At 47.0% G+C, this 16,399-nt stretch overlaps 1 long non-coding RNA gene across 2 annotated transcripts; it reads left to right on the forward strand.

Annotated features, from left to right (window-relative positions):
- The first annotated feature begins 8,132 nt into the window (after positions 1-8,132).
- Positions 8,133-11,755, forward strand: LOC124683899. 2 transcript variants are annotated; one of them, XR_006996849.1, is made up of 5 exons: positions 8,133-8,455; positions 9,157-9,328; positions 9,467-9,749; positions 10,581-10,740; positions 11,647-11,755. It is a non-coding gene; the product is annotated as an uncharacterized LOC124683899 (long non-coding RNA). The 2 variants fall into 2 exon arrangements; XR_006996850.1 differs by having other exon boundaries at positions 10,581-10,731.
- The last annotated feature ends 4,644 nt before the right edge of the window (positions 11,756-16,399 follow it).

The raw sequence follows: 16,399 nt of genomic DNA on the forward strand, positions 1-16,399 counted from the left end.
TACCTTGTTGACCATGCAATGGACCTTGGGACAGTATATCGTAAATCAGCATACTGATACGGCAGTGTAGAATCCCTTTTAATCGCAACATTTACAAGAACCTCATAGGTCCCCTGGCCAAGGGGCTCCTCGCCAATAACACTGTCTGGGTCGACCAAGAGAATTGTTGTCATAACAACAGGAGATTCCAAGGCTCCCCTCTCTGTACCAGAATAAAGGAACACATTTGTGGTGTAAGTGGCCTTCCTATAATACCTCTGCTAGTACCATACACGATTACTGCTTGCTGATCAGTAGGATTGTCTTGGTCGGATGCTCAACACCTCACTGCAGTTTCCCTGCCAAGCAACACCAAGCAAATTAGAAAATAAACGGATCTGGTCTGAACTAGCTAGATGATGCTAGGGACCTTACTACCTTGTGTGAGGTGGTGTCATCATGGCCGGGCTCGATGATGCCAGGTTGTCTTACCCCTAGTCCCTGCCGCCGCACGAGGCCGGACAGCTGCCACAGCAGCAGTCGTGCAAGTAGAAGTTCAAGTAGAAGTTCTGCCATGAGCACATCAACGGCTATAGGTTATAGGTTACATGTTTAACTCTTGGCAGCAGCAAAACAATAAAATGCACTAAGCAAAAAATGTCCAAGATTTACAGTAATATGGTTCTAATGTGTAGCAAATATTATTACTCCCTCCGTCCCACAAACAATGTCGGAAGTTTGTCAAAATTTAGATGTACGAAGGGAGGGAGTACCATATATCCTGAGGCACTTTTCAACAAAAAAATATGCTTAAAATTACAATTATTCAGATTCGAAGAAAGATTAATCGCGTTTGTTGTTTCTGAAACTGGAAACTACTACTCATTGGTAAATGCAATTGCTATAAGATCTATCTGTTTCAGGCTAAAAATATCAACAGCCTAGTAGTACACTTTGAGAAGTAATTGGAATAAAAAAGCCATTGAGTATGTAGAAATCAATCTCCGATTTGGATGGACTTGCCAGATTCATATATAAAATCTCATAAGCAAGTAGTAAAAATCTGCAGCGAAAGTGAAACGGGCAGCAAATAATAGCACACTGGATGAATACCATGCAAATAATAGCAGTCAATCAATAACCGAGGACCTGACCACGATAGCAAGTAGTGACTTAGCACATCACTTCAGACGTTGTGAAGAAAGCTAGCCACACATTTCTTGATCTACAACGAACAAAATAGCAGCGTCACATAGATGGCCATGGTGGAATCTTATCGCCAATAAACAACTTGAGCTAATTTGTCGCAGTCACAGAGGATGGCCAGACCACTGCTAGCTAGCTAATTAACTTTGCAACTTAACAATAACAACCAACTAACTCTGGAATCAGCAGTGGCCGGAACGGGGTCATCACCTGCACGGGACGTATTCCTCTCCTGTTGGGTGGCGGTGGTGAATATATATATGAGGAAGCTCGACGGCAACCTGGAGCTGTGCGTGGCGGGCGGTGGTGGCCGGCGTGCAGCAGCATGGAGCCACACCGGCAGGCGAGATCGACGGAACAGCGCGCGTTGATGCACACGCTCTCCGGCGAGCAAGCCCAGCCGCGCCGCCGCCGTTGTTCTGCCTCTCTCATCAATATGGATGCGGGAGTAGAAGTGCGGTTAGGGATTTGGTTGGGGTTGTTGGATCTGGTGCAGGAGAAAGGAGAGGGTGGTGCGAGAGAGGTCGTGCCGGTGGTGGCTGGCAGCGGAGTGACCGGAAGAGATAGCGCCGCCGCTGGCTCGCGTGGTGGAGAGGCGGATGGGAGAGCTCCGAGTGCCTGCGGATTTGGGGATTTAGGGTTCAGAGGCGCGGCTATGGAGATTTTACTGTGTGGGAAATGAAAGTTGTGCGCGCGTTGGGCCAAATGTTGGCGCAATTATTTTTCGCTCCGCGCGCGTTAGGCCAAATGTTGGCGGGTCGCTCCACTTAACGACCCATGGTTGGTCGGCATTGTTTTACCGACCGATCATCCGACGGCTACACATTTCCGACCAACAATCGGTTACCCTGTGCATGTTTTCCCGACCAACTGTTCGACAGAAGCTTTACCGACCAACATTTTGTTGATGATACTAACTTTTGCCGACCGATGTCAGTTGGGAATCTAGTGTTGTGGTGTAGTGTCTTGGCAAACCTCCTCGTCTTCTCGGAGTTTGGATTACGGACAGACTTCACCAGTGTGTCCCAGTCAGGGTAGATTGTCATCAACAAGATAATATGGCTTGTCATATTCATTTCCATTAACCTCGTAGCTCACCCGGGGAGCTTTGCCTTGCATGAGCCTGTTGAAAACCGGTGATCGGTGCAACACATTGATGTCATTGTTGGAACCGGCCATGCCAAAGAATGAATGCCAAATCCATAAATCTTGAGATATGACAGCTTCAAGAATGAAGTCCGTTCCTCCGCATGCCCGCTGTACTGACCCTGCCATCCAAATGGACAGTTCTTCCACTCCCAGTGCATGCAATCTATGCTGCCAATCATTCCTGGGAACCCTCTAGACTCGTTGATAGACAACAGCCGCCTTGTATCCTCAACAGTTGGCTCCCTACAGTAATGTTGTCTAAACACGACAATCACGGCTCTGCAAAATTTGTACATGGCCTCAAGGCAGGTGCTCTCACTCATTCGAAGATACTCATCGAATATATAAGCATCCATTCCATATGATAACATGCGAATAGCCGCGGAGCATTTTTGGTAGAAGGTGAAACCTAGCGCACCTGTTGCATCGGCCCTGCATTGGAAGTAGGAGTCGTTGTGTCTGACTCCCCGTAGAATGACCACGAATAGCTCCCTTGACATTACCGGCGCCGGAACATTTTTTCCTTGAACACCGGATCGGTGATGTGGAGCCGGAGCTGCCCTTCCACTCTGTTGCGCGGCAGGTTTTTTGAGCGGCCCTTGACATAGCCCCGATACACCGGCCCCTTGTTTGAATTGAACTCGTGGATCATGGAGGCCACAGTAGTTGCCAATGTCTGCGTGGACTAATCGGACTCCTTGTCCGAAGAGGAGTCAACGACCTCCGCGCGGAACTTGTCCAGCATCTGCCACATGTCCATCGGCGTGGGTACGAAATGTGGATCAATGGTCGTGCACAATAGCGCCCAAAACAGGAGTAAGACACCTACCGGCGCAATTGACCGAACAGGTCGTGGGCGGCGCTACCGGCAACGTTTGGCCCCAAAATAGGCGGCAGGTACGCGCCGAAGCCAACCCCGACTACGATCCTGCTCTCCCGCTCGGCGAGAACCGAGCCGACGACGAGTACTGCGCCGCTACGCCGGGTGTGGTTGGGGTGGTGGCGTCGCACTAGGGCAGCAAAGAAGGGGAAAAAGAAGCAAATCGAAGCGCTCGATTTCGCTGTCCCTGACTTGCGGGACCGGGTAAGAAAAGGAGGACGCTCGGCGCGGAGCGTCCGCGGAGACGCAAACCGGCGCATATTTGGGCCAGGTTTGCGTCGCCGCGGACGGCCCGTTCACTTTGCGTCGCCCCGCTGGCGCAGGGCTGAGACGCATTTTCGGTCACGACGGAAGCAAACGGTTGCTCAGCGTCCGTTTGCGTCGCCCCGTTGGAGATGCCCTAAGTCCTTGGCTTGATGAACAAGAAGAAGACCCGACTAGGACACCTCCGACCTAGCCTCATTAATAAAGGCTAGGAGGGGTCGTAGGGGAGGACGACATATCCAGAACCTTACACACACGATTCTTGTCTCCTTGATTTATCACCATAATCCATCACGGCGACATTATAAGCTTCATCAATAATCAAGATTAGACAAGAATGAGTTAGGGTTTTACCCTCCGAGGACTAAACCTGGGTAAAATATCGCCTCCCTTTTGTTTGATAGCCGAAAGATTTACCGGCGCTCTTTTTCCCTAAACCCAAGTCAAACATCCATGGGAACTATCATGGAGACCCCACACCAATTAGTGCCTTTTGTTGGAAACCTAGGTGCGGGAGTAGGGCTAGGGTTAGGTCTTTAATACTAGGGTGCAAATGAGCGAGAGATACATTTATCGAACATGGATGGCATCTAATCTACGGATTGGTTCTCCATCATCATATGCACCTTTATAGTTTCTTATGATTACTTGTATTGCGTCTTTTATTTTTCTGTTGGTACTTGTGGATTTGAGCGGCCGTAAGCATCCTAGTTCAGAGGTCGAATGTAATGTTTAAAATATTTTAAGTAGTAAAATGCTCTTTATGGAAAAAAGAAGCTAGACTTTGTACGCTTCCGGAAGAAGCTGGAACACATCGTTACAGCAAAAATCAATTGACAAACAACCATCGCTGACTGAAGATCAGATGAAGTGGAAACAGATCATCTCTACATAAACTACTTGAAGTTGAAGCAGACCATCTCTGCAGCAAATATCTACGTAGTAAATAATACTACTAGTTCTGACTTACTTTGCAATAGTATATTATTTGGATGACATAATCCTGTGTTAACAATAATCATATTAGTTCACACGAGATCCTGATGCGTTCTCCGACCAGTAAGTGAATTGCTGTGGGAATAAATATTGTTTTCAACTTGATCACAAAAACAATATTTCTAGAACCTTACCAATTCCTTTTAGCCAAGTTATCTGTGGTGAGTAGGACATTAGAGCATCCCAGCCGTCTCCCCGACGAGGCCCCAGGACGTGTTTTTTTCATCCGGATGGACGAAAACCGCCTAATCGCGCCCCCGGTTCCTCGATTTCGTCCAGATTAGGCCTTTCGTCCGTCTGGGGAGCCCAGGCCATCCCCACCCCCCCCGGGAGCGCTCGGGGACTCCGAACGAAAAGAAAGCGCGGGAAATGCCGAGAAACTTTCCCGCGCGGCTGGTGGCCCCAACTTGTCGGCGAGAGAGACCGATCGTTGTCCTCATCGCATCGTCTTCCGCGCGCTGAAAAAGCCTGCCGCCAGTCAGTCTTCGCCGGACACATCGTTTCCACGCGGCGAGTTAATGTCGTCGCCTCGGTTTCACGCGCGTCGACCTCTATTTATCACCGAACTACCGCGTCTGGCCGCATTCACCATGCTCACTGTGCTCAATCTTTCCAATCTTCTCCAATCTCAAGCGAGCTAGCGGCGATCAAACAATGGCGAACGACGGCGCGGCCAACAATGGCTTCGGCCGCCGCTCTCTCCACCAGTGGGAGGCCGGCTTCTCCACCTGGCGGGCTACCCGGTGCCGCCGGACTTCCGCGCGCCGGGAGGATGGCGACTCAGTGCGGGCGGCGTCCCGATCCCGCCGCCGCCGATGGGTCGCGCCGTCCTGGAGGCGGAGATCGACACGGTGCTCGTCACTCTGAGTGACGAGCAGCGCGCAGAGCCGCGCTTCTTCCCCGACAACTACGAGGCATGGACCGCCTTCTTCCGGCGCAGGTACGAGCGCGAACTCGCCGCTTACGACGGGCCTCCTCCCCCTCCTGCTAGGAACAACGCTGCCGGCCGCCGCCGGTGGTGGAGCGCGCCTAACCGCACCCTCGCGAATGTGCCCGCGTACATCGAGGGTGGGAACTCCCCCCTCTGGGGATGCCGCCGCCGGAGGTGGCTACCGTGTCGCGCCGACACGGCAGTTCCTGGACGCCGAGGAGGATGACGGCGTCCTCCTCCTCGTCTGGGTCGAGGTCCGCGTCCAGGTCCGGCGGATCGGCGCCCCCGGTCTTCATCAAGAAGGAGTCGGCGTCTCCGTCGACACCGGTCTTCGACAAGAAGGAGCCGGCATCTCCACCGCTGACCAGAGGGCGCAGGAGCGGCGCCCTCGTCATCCGCGACCAGCCCTCCTTTCCATCGCGCGGGCGGAAGAGGGAGACGTCGAAGAAGGAGGCTGCCGCCAACCAGCTCGCCGAGGAGGAGGCCAAGCGCGCGGAGGAGGCCGCGATGGAGGAGGCGATCACCAGGTCGCTGAACAACTTGGTGCCCGCCGACAACACCCTCCCCATCGACGCCGCCCTCGAGTGGTCCAGGCAGGACTGGGAGCGCCAGGAGGCGGAGCAGCAGCGTCGGCTGCTGGACATGGCCGCCGCGTGGCAACGCGCCGTCCGCGCCGCCGGACCGTCCGCGGCAACGAACACCGCGCCCAGGCCTGTCGAGCTGATCAAGCTCGAGGAGAGCAGCGACGACGACATGTACCGGCCGACGCCGCCACGCGCCGGCGACCCTGGCCAGGGTTCGAGCCGCTGGTACGAGGCGGCGCCGCCAAAGGACGCCGCCAGCTCGAGCAACGACGACGACGGTGCGGACTAAACGACCTTCTACCGCCATTTCGGCATGTAGGAGGCCGCTATTAGTTTAAGTTAATGTTTCCCTGTCGCCGAATTCAAATATGTACGAATTCGGCCTATATATGTACGAATTCGCCTATATAAGTTAAATATCTCTAAATTTTGCTTATGTTTGCACGAGTTTCGCCTACTTCTGTCCGAATTCGCCGAATTTTGTCAAAAACTTTCATCCGCCCTGGACTCGCTGCTGGGAAAATGGGCCTCCTCAGGCCAAACTTTTATCCAATCCGGCGCTAAATAGCGCCGGATTTTGGCCTGGGGAGCCACAACGGCTGGAGATGCTCTTACAATGCTAGAACCATATAAATATTCTTATTTTTAGTGGTACTTTCATTTTTTAAATATATCTACAAAGTAATCTTGTACGGTCATTCATCTATCTGCATATTGAGGGCAGAGGAAATAGAGCCTCTCATGCCTTTGCTACTTGCTGTCGCGGAGAGCTATTTTTATCCTATCAGAGGCTGCCATCTTGGTCTTTTCTTTTTAATTCTCTAATAGGTAATTTTCTGACACAACTTTGTGTCCATAATTTCCTGTAACTACGGGTACGACAGTCTTATTTTACTCCCCTCTTTTATCCTTCGATGGTAATTCGTCGACACAACTTTTCTTCTGCCGTCATTTTTCGATGGTATTACCCTACGGTAATTGTTTGCCAATGAGTAATTTCTCTGCAACAATTCGCCCATGGTACTTTCCTGTTCTTCGATACGAAAATTGACATAACTTTCCAACCGTCATTTTCACCGGTAGTTACCCCAAGATATCTCTTCCACTGTAGTTACTTATCCTACTGTAATTATTAGTCGTATTTTTCCCTTTTTTATTCTTTGGCAGTAATTTTTCGATGCGTTTTCCCAACCGTAATTTTCCACAATAGTACCCCCACATAACTAATCAATGAGGAGTAAAAGTTTTTATCCAATTGATCATCAACGTTCCATTTAAAAATACGAGGGTTTGTCATTTGTCTTAGAGAGGCTTATGAGTTTGGAAAAATATGATAATGATTTGCTATTTCTATAGCAGAGGTGCAAATTTCTTCTATAAATGTCCCTAGACTACCCGGCCAACCAAGGCACTCAAAAGGGGCAAAACAATCTTGGTCGTTCATTTACCGAGCTACAGTACAAACTCAGACCCGCTTTTGACAGCAGCCGTCCGATGCGGTAACTCTTTTCTCACTCGCTGCTTGTCTGGATAGGTCACTGACGGCTGGGACCAGGAGTGTGCGGGACCAGCGACCAGAGTGAGCGATACTGCTCGTTTCGGGTCGCTCAGATCGCACATCGCGGTGAAAACTGAAAACCTAGATCGAGCCAATGCACTCCTGAGCCCCGTACTCCCCTCCACTTCCAGACTCACTCTCCTCCCCGAGCCGCCGCCGTCGCCGTGCCTCGCCCCTCCTCCTCCCCGAGCCGCCGCCGTCGCCGTGCCTCGCCCCTCCTCCTCCCCGAGCCGCCGTTGCGCCTCTCTCCCTCGACCTACCGAGCGCCGGAGGTGGAGGAGCAGCGAGGGACGGGGTTTCCTGCCGTCCATCGCTCCGCTGCGCCGGCGTGCGGCGAGTTCAAGGAGGAGGGCGGATGGCGGCGGCGACCGGAGGCGCCGGGCGCGGCCACAGACGGGCCGACGCGGGACGGACCCGCGACGACCGGAGGCGGCGGTGGCGGCGGTGGCGGCGGCGACCAGAGGCGCCGGGCTCCTCTCCAATCTGCAGCTCCTCTCGCTCGATGGGCCAACGTCGGGATGGAGCCGGACGAGAACGGTCGCGGTCGTGGGCTGGAGGAGGTGCAGCAGGAGCACGGAGGAGGGCGGCGGTGACGCCTCGTCCTCTCCTCTTCCGCCGGCCTCGACGTCGTCTTCCGGCACAGCTACGGCAGGCGGCGGCTGGATGCTACGAGGAGGGAGAACATGTGCGGTGGTGGCTGACGGAGGACAGAGGATGGACGAGGAAGAAGGGATTTCTGATTAGTATTCACATCTAGCTTCCTTTTCCGCTTCTTCCATCTGGATTTCTGATTTCCTTGCTTTGATTTCAAGATGAGGCACAAGATTCATGCCCGGAGGCTGGATGCTACCGGGAGGGAAAAATCTTGATCAAATAGAAGAAGGAGAAATTCAACCAAGCCTGACGAGGTACATTGGGTGAGGTTCTGAGATTATTTAGGCAATTTTGAGCCCATCCTCTTGAAGGTTATGCTCTTCTGTTTGTTTGATTCATAAATTGGATGCATGTCGACTTGTTAAATCAAAACATAGGTTTAAATGATAGCAGACAGTGTTCATGGTTGATAAAAAAAAACCCTGCCGTGGTGTGTTTCTGTATCAATCATGCACTGAAAAACATTATTTATCAAATATGATGGCTTGAGGTTTGCTATTGCATGGCATGATCCGTGGTTTGAGCCTTACATCTACTTACATAAAGCCATGGATGCTGATATTAACACATGCCGTTTCCTAGCTCTTGCATATATATATGTTAACCAAATTGTTCCCTCTCTATGCCCATGATTCTTATCTGATTACTAGGGTCTCTAGCTTTATCTTGTTTTCTAATTAGAACATGATACTGCTCTAAATTAGCTCAGGGGTTCATGCTAACTTGTTTTTTCTTGCTGAAGCTACAACCACTTCTGAATTAGCTAACATGAGCAAGCACTGCATTTACTTCATTGTTATCATGTGTTGTGCCGATCTTCCATAATTTTTATCCAAACTATTGCCTTTCAAGTCTTTTTTTGGATCTTCCGGTGGAAAGCATGGTGTCAATTACCTTGATTAGTGTTATTTATAATCTTTTATGTTCTTAAATTTATATCATGCGGATAATTCAGATCAAGACACGCTGGCATCGAGATCAAGTGAAGCTGCGCTGGAGCGATGGCGCATGTCTCGCCATGCACGGTTCGCTCCTCTCCATGAATCCACAGTTGGCAGACTGGCATTACTTCTACCAGTGTTGTTGGTACAACAGGTCAACAGCTACAACTTCATGGCTTCTTTGAGGTTAGATTGCCTCCCTGTATAATGTTCTGAAATTTTCTGAAATTATTTTTGTAGATGAGTAAAATGGAAAAGTATGATGTTCATGCAAATACATTGCCCCTCTTCTCACTGTCTCTTGGGTTGTTTCTTGCTGTGTAGCTTTATTTGTGTTTCCTGAAGATAGGAGAGCGCCAACGACACTTGTGAGAGTGACATCAGCTGTATACAAATTGATACTTAATATGGAGAATTGAGTTAGTGAAGCTGTGTGGTCATGGCGATGTGCCGATGTACACCTGGTTCCTAACCCTTCAGAAGGTACTTTGTCAAGATCTAGATGCTCGGGTTCACCGACACAATACCAATAGTACAGTACATGCTGCTTGCTTCGCCGCTGACCCGCTCCTTTGATTTCCCGTCCATGTATGGAAAACAGCTATTGGTGAGTGGCTTGAGCATTAATCTTATTATTTAGTTGCATTTAATGTTCTTCCTTTTTATGTCAACGATTTTCTATGCAATATGTGACATGAACTAGAGTTTCCCTCTGGAGAATATTATGGCGAGTTTAGGATTGGTTCAGTTAGTAACGTAATGAAATACAAGCAACCTGTTTTCATTATGGTGGCTTTACTATTGCACACCGTAATATTTGTCCCTTGTTTCTGCCGTGCTGCAGGAAATTTTAAATCTTCGTTATGCGTGATCGCAAGTGATGATATATTTCTTAGAAATTAAAATGTTGCTGGGCCTTACATGGCAACATCCTAATACTTACTTATGCATACAATGGGAAGTGTATTGCTTCTGGGCTGTGATGTCTTTAATTTTAGCTCTAGGTTATGCAAAGCTTATTTTGTATATACCTAAAAGTTGTGTTCTGTAAATGTTGAAGATTTATAATTTCTGGAATGCGCCCTATTTTACACTAGCTTATTTGCAAAGAATGGTTTTGTGATCTTTGGTATTAATTAGAGAGAATGCTAAAGTATATAGAAGAGCGGTATCTGTAATCATGGGATGTTGTGGTTTAAGCTTGCTTGAATCTTGTTCCTGCCGGTGTGCATATCCATTGCCTCTTGTGTTGTTGATTGCTTTGCCGTCTTTCAGCACCTCAGAAAGGCTTTGATTCTTTTGGGAGAATAGAATCGGTGAATTGAGTCGTTGTGGCTATTCGGTTCATATTGCCCTATTTTAATCATTTGTTCATATTTTTTTAAATAATTTTATTTCGGACCAGCCATTTGACTAAAATAGTTTGTTACTTTTTTAGATATGATGCCATTGGCCAGCATGCAGTTCCAGTACCTTATGGTTGTGGAAAAGTTATATAGAGATCTATCCAGATATGATGCCACTGCAACTGCTCATGTGCAAAATTTACTCTGTTTCACATTGCACTATCATCATTGTCACTCCATGAGGTACCACAGGTTGTCTCTTGTGTATAGTATTTCGTTCAGTAGCAAAATAGTCCGTACATGTTGGAATAAATGCACAGCTCATACTCTGGTTACTCATTAGTTGCATTTTGCACACAGTATTAGTTGAGGAAAGTGGGGTTCGGAACTCTAGCAGAGAAACTGAAGAAAAGTGGTGTTTCACCTGATCGATATCCCCTTGCTCATTAATTACTTTGTCAAGTGAAATATGGTAAATTGGAGCTGCAAACTAGATAGAATCAATCCCCTTGCTCATTAGTCATTGTTGGTCAGCCTTTGTTTACTGTTCTTATAATGCTATGCATTTACATTTATGGACAAAAATACGCAATCGGACATATATGTTAGCTGCGTTTACTTTCGGTTATCTCTGTCCTTTCCATCCTTTCTTTCTAGCCTGGACAATCTCTCTATAATCTAGAAGCAAAATCAGGGCAATGACATTATGCTCAGTTTATCAAGGATCATTTGCATAAAAATTACATATGTTTACTATGCAAAGTACTATGAATGTTTGAACTCATTTTCTAATTCTCATATATTTTTATCTCATGATTCAAGATGATGTAAAAATATATAGTTTATAATTTAAACAAGCAAATTTGCATGGGATTTCAGTCTAGCCATATGCTACGCGACTCCTGCTGATTCTAACTTGAGGAGGACATGTTAGAGGTTATAATGTACTCCCTACGGTCCATAATTCTTATCATGGTTTTATTTCTGGATTTTGTTGCTTGATGATTATGTACAATTTTAATTCTGGATTTTGTTGCTTGATGATTATGTAAGGATTTTAATATTCATAATTACTTGATGATTATGTTTGAATACTTGCAGATTCCGGTTTTAGTTAGCCTAGATTAATTATTGTCATGTCTTTCTGTCGGTTATCAGGATTAGTGCTTTTGGTTGTCCAATTTGGCAAGAACACGAAGAAGGCCGAGTTGGTGATGGCCCCTTATGAGAGGGGCACTGGTAACGGGAAGCTTCTATGACGTCGAAGAGGCTGCTGAGCAACCCACAGGTAATGTAGCTTACAGAACTGAATTATGAAGGTGTTTCCAAATGAATGTTGTTGGAAGTCATGTAAGATTAATGGTACTGAATTGTCATATTAATAAGTATTGATGAACTGGGCTAGGTAATGAGAAGAAAACAAGTTGCTGATCTGTTTTTGCAAAACTGTAGTTATATAGCTTTTGTTCATAGATTTCAGTGCTGTAAATAAATACAACCTTTCAGCTCATATGCCGATTTGTAGGATTGTACAGGTCATTGTGTTCATGTTGATGAAATTGCGAACGGTTTTATTCTTATTTGCTGGCAACAATCACATGATTGAAAACTTGATTGGTTAATTAGGACATGGTTAATTATTTATGCATCTTTCTTTCTTGAAAGATGTAATTTTTGCAGTGTTCAAAGGTACAATTTTCTATTCAATATTTACTTATTTCATAGACTATGTTATTTGAAATTTTCATGGTTTTGTGATTTGATTGTGAACGAGATTAATCTAACATATGTATCCTTTTAATTAAGTTATGCTCATTCAAGTGATTCCTTGGTATTTTATTTGTCGTATCCCTGCTTCGGGTCGACGCCGCCGTCGCGGCTCCTCCACACCATGGCCGACGTATGCTCGGCGGCGGCCTCCGACGAAACCCTAGCTGGGAGTGTTCCCAGCCGAGGAAGACCGAAGACCAAGCCACGACGGGGAAGGTACGGCCTCCAGCACCCTCAATGCCTCAGCCCCCCATCGTAAGTTCTCCTTTTCGATTGCTCCTTCTCCTCCTCCAACCTCTATATATGTAAACAGTGGAATGTGCATGATTTTTTTTTATAACGAAAATGGTCCAGATATGATATTTCGAATGTGCATGATTTTTTTTATGACGAAAATGGGAGTTGAGGGTTGATTTGTGCAATATTTGGCTATGGTTATTCTATTAGAAGTGCATATCCCACATTTGATTGATTTACTTGGAAAACTTGCATTGAAATTGGATAATGGTTTCTTGCACACCACTTTCCTTTCTCCGGATGCCATATAATAATAACAGCTACACAGTTCAACATGATGCCATATAATGCTTGATAAGATCAGATTTGTTTTCTCTACGTAAATCGAAGGCACTATATAAGCATGTGTTATTCTAAGTTTAACGAGAGATGAACTTTTTCTGTTTGGAACAAGTAGCGTTGTTCATGGCTTAGTGATCAAGATAAAAGTTCATTCCTCTTTGTTTCAAGGGTGTGGTAACCTTTTCATTCTTGCTATAGTATTTGAGCCCTTCTACTCTATCAAAAGGTTGTTTTCTTCTTGGGCAGTTCAATGGTATTATCTAATTAAGCTCCTCAACGGGGATAAGTTATTTATAACTTCATATTTCTATTTCCTTTGTCATACCAAGGCACACCAATTGTGATATCTTAGCTGAACTCGAGTTGGAGAAAGCACATATAATAGTACTATTACCAATTGTGATATCTTAGCTGAACTCGAGTTGGATAAAGCACATATAATAGTACTATTATGAATATATACTCGCGCAAACACATAGGTATTGTATATGAGGTTCCATTATACTCACCGATGTTCCATCTCGCTTTCAATTTCATGAGATGATGTGCGATTAAAAAACAACTCTGCAGTAGTTGTAGCACTTAGAGCCATGCTATTATGGTGCTTCACCTTCCTTTTATATGTCTATCCAATTTTTATACAAAGTCTTTGCGAGTGAACTTTTTAATCACATTCAGTTATTCCTTCCGTCGTGCGATCTTTTCAGCTCAAGAGCTCTTACCGGACCAATATCTCTATGCGTTGGACATTGTCTCATCGACAGTATGTGAAGATAGCGAGGATTGCTACCGGATCATGGCCGCTTGCGCTGGTTAACGAATGAGCACAAATGTGACAAGTTAATAGAAAATCCCCAAGCTCAAGGACGGGGATAGAGTTGAAGTGAGGTTTTCTCTGCATATTAGCGAGGAGTAATTTATCGAGGTTGGCTACCGCCTCCTAAATTTGTAAATAATGAAACCATCTGGTAGTAATTTGTGCTGCAAACATAAGTTTTCATGCTATAAATTCAAGTTTGAATTGCATACTCGTGCCTCTGCTTCCTGAGTTTATACATAGTGCTATTGTCTGCAGGACAATGTTATTGGACATTTCTCCTATAAATGTTCTAATACTACCCGGCCAACCAGGCCATCCAAAGGGGGCAAACAAATCTGGAGCACACGTTTTCAGCGCAACAGTAAATTCTCCTCCCGCTTTCTACCACAGCCGTTGGATACTGTAAATTTTTCTATACCGACTGCTTCTGTTGCTGCGTGCATGACGGCTGGGCCAGACTACGTGCGGGGCCTCCAGACAGAGAGAGCGGAGGCAGCTCGGGAGCGTAGCATGTTTCCTCGCGGTGAGAAGCATACCAACCAATCCCCTCCCGTCGGCCAGCCCAGTCCCCGGCTTCCTCTCGTTCCCAATCCCGCATCCTCTCCTTCTCCCCCTCCCCCAATCTGGTTCCTCCTCCACAATCCACTCCATACCGCCCAATCCACTGCCGCCTGCCCAATCCGCCGCCTCCTACCGCCAGCTCCGTGCTTGCTCGTTGGTTAGGACGACCGGAGGAGGCACAGGCACCAGATCCGTCGGGGTTGAAGGTGGGCGGCGCGGGGGAGACCGGCAGCGGCGGCGCCGGCTCATCGACGAGCGCCTCGACAAGAGGTGGTGCTGAGAGACCGGCTGTGACGGCGGCCGCGAGCTCGATGAGATGGCGGGCTAGGGTTAGATGTTGCGAGCTCTTCGTGCTGGTGACGCCGGTGGCGACCAACCGGCGGGCCGACGAGGAGGAGGAGAGGCGGAGGTGGCTGGAGGCCGTGGGTGGCAGGGGTGGGTGGCAACTTGGGGTGAAGCTGCAGGGCCAACAATGAGACCATTCAGGTTTGCTTCTCCCTCCCCTCTTTGTTCCTCTCTATCTCCCTCTCTCTGCTCTCGCTATTGTTTCTCCTATCTGCAGGGAACGGAGGAGGAGATGGTGTGAGTGGAGGACCATCCAGGTTTGCTTCTTCCTCCCCTCTGTTTCTCTTCCTTTCTATCTCTGTTTCTCTCTGCTCTCGCTCTTGTTTTTCTTGGGTGCAGGGGACGGAGGAGGAGGAGGAGGTGTGACTGGAAAAGGGTGTCTGATGTAGCTATCATCCTGAGGTTCACACCATTCTGAATTTTTTCTTAACCTATGGATTTTCCCTCCCCAAGTCAGGTTTCCCTTATGTACCTCCGCCGGGACTCCGAGAACTGCAGCTAATTGCATTGAGTATGCTCATTTGATAAAATGGAACGAGGTATAGTTCTTATCTCTGTAATTTGCTCTTTGATTTATTTAATTTTGTAATAATTCAGTTCACTCTTGCAGGTTCACAATGGAAAACCTTTTGGTGTTGATGATGTAGTGGATTTATTCAGAGGTTTCCTAAACTTTGTTTCACTAATGACATCATGACATCAGAGGTCATATTTATAAGCATCTATCTAATAATTTTCTATTTAAGCATGCCAGCTAAAGCAACTTCTCGGAGAACTGATCTAGCCATTTTTAGTGTTATTATAGTGCAATATCCCTCAATCTGGCCTTCTGCTGTGTTATGTGCAGAGTTCAGATGATTTTTTGATCTACTATAAGGATACCATTGGATATTGATGACCAAGCGCTTCAAGGTTGTGCAGATTGATGACAAGGGGCTTGTGGCTGCCGCCCAGCACACGACCATGCTTTCTTGCTGACCCTGACCTCAGGGGCAACAAGTTCTGGCCAAGGTAACTATCCATCTCCTCCTTCCTTTGTTCCTCTTCCTTCTCACAGAAGAAATGCCCTAGCAGCTAATACCATCTCTTCTGCAAGACCCATCCGTTCTGAGCCTGGCTGTTACAGCAGAGGGTAGCATATGGTGTCGTCGGAGCAGCAGCCCTGCTGGCTGTTGCAAAGGCTTTTGACCCCATGGCCTCTATAAGTATCATCACCTGAGTATCCTCTCTCATATAAAGCCAGCAAGGCTATGAGCTCAGTATATTTTACCTTCCTATGCAATCCAGACCGTCCACTTAATGAAATGGCCGGTTGATTTTGTTTTGGGTTTTGGATATCGGCTTAACTAAGACATAATGTCCTCGAAGTTTCCATATGAATTTATTTAATTTGTAGAGGCACATGTCATATGTTAGGACTTATGGCGTTGAGCCACAAAATCAGTGGTTGAGGCGGTGGTCATGAGGCAATGGTATCGGTTGTGACTACATTGACATATATATATGCCTCTCTTCTCTTGCACAAAGAATTATGGATTTATATTTAATTAGTCATTTACTCATGGTTATATACACACCCTACCAATAATCAGTATGCCTATTTCATGTCCTGCCCTGTTTCTTGGTTTCAGGTGTTCTAGGCAAGCTGTTGGTTAATATTGTCCAGTTCGACCTGTTACCTTGTCCGAGTCCTTTATTTTAAACCCTCCACTGTTTGAGCTTGAAATGCAAGTCAAAGTCTGAATGTATGCTTGTTATGTGGCGTTGCTTCGGGATGACAGGGTTTGATCAGAAAGAGAAATATATAATTCTTTACGGTATATAATGTGGCCATGA

The sequence above is a fragment of the Lolium rigidum genome, chromosome 1 (assembly GCF_022539505.1).
Source record: "Lolium rigidum isolate FL_2022 chromosome 1, APGP_CSIRO_Lrig_0.1, whole genome shotgun sequence".
NCBI lineage: Eukaryota > Viridiplantae > Streptophyta > Magnoliopsida > Poales > Poaceae > Lolium > Lolium rigidum.